The 6,813-nt window shown below is 35.0% G+C and overlaps 1 pseudogene; it reads right to left on the reverse strand.

Annotated features, from left to right (window-relative positions):
• LOC139887706 (uncharacterized) overlaps positions 1-2,075 on the reverse strand; it is an 8,817-nt pseudogene extending 6,742 nt beyond the window's left edge.
• Between the last annotated feature and the right edge of the window lie 4,738 nt (positions 2,076-6,813).

A 6,813-nucleotide genomic window follows, 5' to 3' on the forward strand; every position in this document is an offset into this window, starting at 1 on the left:
ATGAGTCTAAAAGGTTAAAACTTGACTCATTTCATCTGTTACTACTCATTTCAGTCATCCTTATCTTAATATATATGTAGATGTAGATGATTCAATGATATCAACATTATAATAACCATACAAAATTAAAACAACACTAAACACATAAATAAACATCGCTTTAACCAACAAATCACGGAATATAATGAAACCTAATGCATATAACTCTGACTTCGTATAATTAACATAAAATGTAACTTTAAAAGCAGATGAACAATCGAACTTGCTTATATTCATAATCATTAAGTGCACTTAAAAACTCTGAGGGTTTACACCCGTAGATACATCTTCCGGTTCACCTTCCTGATGTTCACGTTCAACGACGTTCAGTTTATCAGTAATATCAGAAACCGCCGCATTGTCATCAGCAACTTCCGTCTCGATTGCCGTTTCGTATCCTTCAAATGCGTATCCTGCGTCGGCTGTAGGTTTGTTATCGGTGATCGGAGTTAGTCCGTCGGAGATTAGTTGATCTCCGGAGTTGGAATTGATTCCGGTGGTGGTGGTGGTTGATTTTGAGGGTTTTAATTGGATGTCATCGGCGGAAGATATTGGCTCAATCACTACCACTCTTTGTGCGAAAACGTCAGAATTGGAAGTCTGTTTGTCGTGTTTTACAGGGTGAATATAGCACGTGCCAGTCTCTCCCAAATATAAGAAAGCTTGTTTTTGACCAACTCACATACATCAAAATATTTCTTAACAACACACACAATATTGGGTTGGGGCTTGTATTCGAGGAGTGAGTTGTCCGTGTGGATTAGGATTTAGGATTGGTTCTTTTTCTAGGTGTGATGTTTTAGTGGTGGTTACTTCTCATTGTGGGTTAATGTGTTTCGGGGTTGATTTCTGAACTTCAATTGATGTTACGCAAATGTAATAGGTAGTTGAGTCATACATGTTAGTGTTGGACGCGGTTTATTTAACACAAATGCACCATATGTAACCCTTGTAACATTGCTATATCTTCGGATCTTTTTATTTTATGTATATAATATTATTTTTCGTTAAAAACACACACAAAATATTCTTTTAACACATATGACCTTGAACATTGACTAAAAACCCGTAATAACCCATAAAACCAAACGTACCAATGGGAATGATATCCAAACCTAAAACCTGAAAAATGAGAAAATTTACGAATTAGTGCAGACGTGGATGTATTCTCCAATGTTAATGAAATGAGAAAAAGAATAAAACTAAAAATTCAAATATGAAAACAATACATACGGAAAATTAAGACGAAATTAAGAACAACATAGACAAAATTGATTAGCCATATCGAATTAATAACATTTTTACATAAAATTAAGCCGAAATCATAACCCTAACTTTACCCTCTTGAAATCGATAACAACACCGGAAGGCAACTCTGAATCAACACGGGCACTTAGCTCACCACCAAAACTAGTCGGCCAACGGACCCCACATCAGGCCCAATCAACCCAATACATCTACCTACGGGCGCATTAACACCACCAACCACTGTTGCAAAACGCCCCGTCTCGAGCCGTTGCGACGGTTTGGTGACTTATCCGTCCCGTCTCGAAGAAAACCGTCTAATATGACAGTCAACGGTCAAAATTTAGGTCAAAGTTAAAAAATATCAGGTCAAAGTCTCCCAAAAAGCCAGAAAGTCGATAAAATTGGTCAAATTTATCGTATTTTAGTTTGAATTTTCTGTATTATATTAATGGTGATAGCGATTATGGGCACAAATTAGTCAATTAAAGTTTTTGGCTTTAAAATATGTATACACATATACATTTATATACTAATGTATTTAAAAGTCAACTTTGGTCAACGTCCGTCTCGACCCCGTCTCGACCCCGTCTCGAACGTTTCGACCTTTTTAGAACCCGATTGTCTTGACCCCGTCTCACGTCTTTTGCAACCTTGCCACCAACTGCCAGCTCTTTAACTCCACCATACAGGCCACTAGATATCAGCCCAATAATAGAACTAAGAGGCCCATAACCACAATTAGAAGACACCGGTCCATTATTAGAAATTGAAGGCGCATGCACGGACATCTAGGTTCAACATGGCAGGGGAGCATCTAAAGCCCCAAAAACAGAAACTTGTTCCACAACGACATCCAAAGCTCGCTTACATGAACCCGACACACCTTCCGGCGTTAATTTCGTTGCGGACTCCAGCACATCATTTCGATCACTGTCACAATCCTTATTTTGCAATTCTTCACCTGAATAAATCTGAGAAAAGGTATAAGATTCTCACTTTTTTTTTTTTTTTTGGGAAACTTGGATATTCAAAATTCAGTTTATTCTATATGCTTTAATTTTGGTGTAACCCATACTGAGATGGAAACCCCTTTTGATAGCATTGGTCCTTTTCATGAAATTCTATGTCCTTGCAATGAGTTATTATGTTTGTCTAGAGGGGCATCTGATAGGGACGTTCAGTGGCGAACCCATAAATTTTTTTCACTGTGGGCGATTTTTTTTTTTTTAAATATAGGGATTTTTTTACAAAACATGGAGGTTTTGGAGCAAAATATAGAGTTTTTTGAGCAAAATTTGAAGATTTTTGGACAAAATACGAAGGTTTTAGGGGAAATATGAATGTTTGGGACAAAATATGAAGGGTTTGGGGCAAAAAAAAAAAATCCACCGGGGACAAAATCGAAAAACCAAAAAAAATTATGTAATTAACCTCTATATACTAAAAGAGAAAGAGGTGGATCCTCATGTCGTTCCAGAAAAAAAGTAGCCGTTTCACACTTCCTTTTCACACCATAAAATTTCACCCCAACCCCCCAAACAATTCAACTTATACAATTTCTCAGGAGTATAAACTGTAAATTTTAATTTTTAATTTAAATCAAAAAACAACATTCACCATAAACTTCGACAGCCGTTAACTACGTAACCTCTATATACTAAAAGAGGTGGATCCTCATGTCGTTCCAGAAAAAAAGTAGCCGTTTCACACTTCCTTTTCACATCATAAAATATCACCCCAACCCCCCTAAACAATTCAACTTATACAATTTCCCAGGAGTATAAACTGTAAATTTTAATTTTTAATTTAAATCAAAAAACAACATCCACCATAAACTTCGACAGTCGTTAACTACGTACTCGAGGCGAGTTAAATTTCACCGCTACCACCATTAAACTTGAAATAATTTTACGAATAAAACGAGACCAACTACGTTCGAAACAGACACTTTTTCAAAAACGCTAAGAACACTGATATCTAAAACGGATCTTAACACATGAGCCGTTACACCCCCCCCCCCCCCCCAATACGTACACAACGCTATGTTAAAGATGAATATGCATGACGAAATTTCCCGACGCATCGCGCGGGCCGAACCGGACTAGTTCGTTAACAAATGGGGACGTTTAATTATGTAATTCTTTAACAAATAATAAAGTATAATAAATTAATTGATAAAAATGTACCAGTACTCTATCCACCTGGTTTAAATACACTTATTATTGATAGAATCACATATGATCGTGTTAATGATGATTACTAGTTCGTTAGGTTAAAACTTAAAACAATACAGCCGATCAGACAGTGGCGAGTCTACCTTTATAGCTACAGGGTCCTGTGACACCACTAGTTACGAAATTTTTTTTTACAAACGATTATTAACAATTTTACAAGACACCGCTAAATATAATTGTAGAACCCCATATATTTTTAAGTTTATAACTTTATAGTACGGGCCACTAAAAAGTATTATCAAAATTAACTCAAATATGATTTTATAGTATGAGTCACTAATAATTACGAAGTATTTAATAAAGAGTTTATCTAATAATAAATCTAAGATCTATATCTATATCTATATCTATATTATACTTATAGTATGAGTCACTAATAATTATTTGATGGTACATAAAATGTAGTGGGGTAATTAATTGGAATGGTTATTATCAATGTACAAGTAAATAAAACATCTTATGTTCTTAAAAATAGCTCTACGGGCTAATAATAGAAAAGTTCTTTAATTAAATTCTTTTTTTAAATTTCTTTAATTATATTTAAATATTTATATTGAAAAAAGTAAACTCTTTTATGGGTCGGGTATACGTATTCGGGTATTTTTTTCGAGTATACGGGCCGGGTAAACGAGTTTATATCTAAAACCGTCCCCAAAACCGAACCCAGATAAAATTTAAAAGTCATCCCCATACCCGGCTCGCGAACCCATTAACCTGGACCGAACCTAGCCCAAAACTGTCGGATTTCGGATTTCACCATCATATACGGGCCTTTTTACCATCCCTAGTCCCAAGTAGATAGGGAAGGGAAAATATGAATATTTTATACTACATCTAAAGTCGTGACCACCATGTACCTATCGCAAAGAAAAAAAAAAGTTGAACTTTTACTAAAGGGGCGTTTCGAAAATTTGAACTCGGGACCTCTCGCACCCAAAGCAAGAATCATACCACTAGACCAAACCTTCAAATTGATTTCTTATACAGATAAATAAATTATTGAAAACCACGAGGGTGGTGGTATAATGGTTGAGGGTCAATCCTTTCATAGTGGAGGTCATGAGTTCGATTTTGGGATTTGGATTTGGATATGTAGGTTAATAAAATAAAAAATAAATAAATTATCGAAATAAGGAATTGTTCTGTGTGCAAAGAATTTGTCTTGACTCTTGATTATCTCTATAGGCTATATATATGCGCACTTCACTCCACTCCACTCCACGCCGGCACTGTAGCACACAAATTACATCCATTTCCCGCATTTCCAAAACGTTTCCCGCATTTCTAAAACGTTTCCCGCTTCTCATAGAAACCCTAATTTCACAAAAAATGGGAACGAAGCATCAATTATCTGACACCACCATTTCCGATCCTAAAAGGCGACTAGTTGAATCATCATTTTCTTGTTTTCCATCTAAACTGAATGACTGCATCAAAATATATTTCGGTATATTTTTTTATTACATTCAGCTAATTATAGCGTTTGATACTAAGAATTTTTATTATTCTAGAGCGTATCTTTCAATGTTTTTAAATTGCTAACTTAATGACATCATTAAATAATTATTACCATACCTTAAAAAATAAAAATGGACAGCTGGCACTTCCTGAATAATACTAGATGACATCATTCACTAAATTAGTTTTATTTATTTTAATTAAATAATTAAATAAAAATACAGAGTATTCTGAATACGGAGTATAATAATCAGGTTAACCAAAATCTCTAAGAGCACAAGGTGTCCGCGCCTTCCCTCCTCACCGTCGGTCGAAAATCGACGCCGAACCGCCGTCCTCCGACACGGTACCACCGTCGGTCCTCCCGTCCATTTTCAGTGTCGCGTAGCCGACGCTGTTTTCTTCCCGTTTCCTTTTTTTGTTTTCCTTTTTTTTTTGCTGTTTTATTATTTATGAGGTTTTTTTTTTGGATTTGAAGGAAGAAGTTGAGTTGCTGTTGTTGCTAGCGAGAGGATGAAGAAGAAAAAGTATGGAGTAATTTATTAGGTTTTGTTAAATAGGCCTATTTTATATTATCTTTGGGCTAAACATTTTATTTTGGGCAAAAAAAGAATATAAAAAAGCTGGACTAATCTATTATTCAAGTTTTATAATTTAATTTTTTTTATTTATGAAAAAAAATAACTTTTCCAAAATTAATGAAAAATAATTAATATTAAAAAATAAAAATAGATTATAAAATATTAAAATAGACAGTGAAATGGAGATAATGTTAGGCCACATGCAATCATACTCATCTTTCACTGAACTTCTCTCCTCCACATCAGCGCCACATCAGCACAAACCCTTTAACATTTCTTTCACATTCCTTTCACTAAACACTCACAATCATACACTCCATTTCCAACTTTAACCAATTTTAAATTATTACTTAAATACAATAAATAAATACAAATAACATTTTATTAAATAAAATTAAAACATTATATTATTAAAAATTTAAAACATTACATAATTAAATAAATAAAAGACAATACATAAATAAAAAAAATACAATAAATAACGTTAATTGTTTCGAACAATATAATCATCCGGGAGTGTCCAAATGTGTTCGATCAAATTGTTGCGAAGGTTATGATGCGCTCTTCGATCTCGCATCTCTCGATCCATCCGATCTTGGAGCTCAACTCTTTCCTGCCAAGTACGTTGCGGCATGTTTTCTTGATGTCGGAGATAATCCTCTTCAAGGCCAAGTACGTCACGTTCTCCTCGCTTTCACTCTGAGAATTTAATAAATCTTCCACTTCCATTTGAATTTTTTTTTTTTTGTGTTTGTGAAATATGAATTGATAGTAGTGTTGGGTGAATAATGGAATGAGAGTGTATGTATATATAGAGAAAAATGTAGTGTATTATTGGTTTAAAAAAAAAGAAACATGCAGCCGTTGGAAAAAAAAAAAAAAAAAAAACATGTATCTGTTGGAGGAGAAAAAAATAGAAAAAAATAGAAAAAAAAATAAATCAGATGGGCCCCACAAATCCACCCGTTAGAAGGGTGAGGGATATGGGTGGCGGAGGTGGTGGCGGAACGGTGGTCGTGGCGGTGAGCCAGGTGGCGGCGGTGGCGGGCCTCTTTCACGGTCCATTGCATGTGGCCTTAGCACCCTCACCCATGTTAGTCAATCAATTTCAGTGTCCATAGTGACAACTCGTGCTCTAAACACCCTAAAAACAAAATCTCAAGAAATCCAACAATCAGGTTAACCAAAATCGAAAATCTTCATAGCCATTTGTAACTTTTCTTCATACAATCGAGATTTCTTCCAATCTTTCA

The sequence above is a fragment of the Rutidosis leptorrhynchoides genome, chromosome 2 (assembly GCF_046630445.1).
Source record: "Rutidosis leptorrhynchoides isolate AG116_Rl617_1_P2 chromosome 2, CSIRO_AGI_Rlap_v1, whole genome shotgun sequence".
NCBI classification, from domain to species: Eukaryota; Viridiplantae; Streptophyta; class Magnoliopsida; order Asterales; family Asteraceae; genus Rutidosis; species Rutidosis leptorrhynchoides.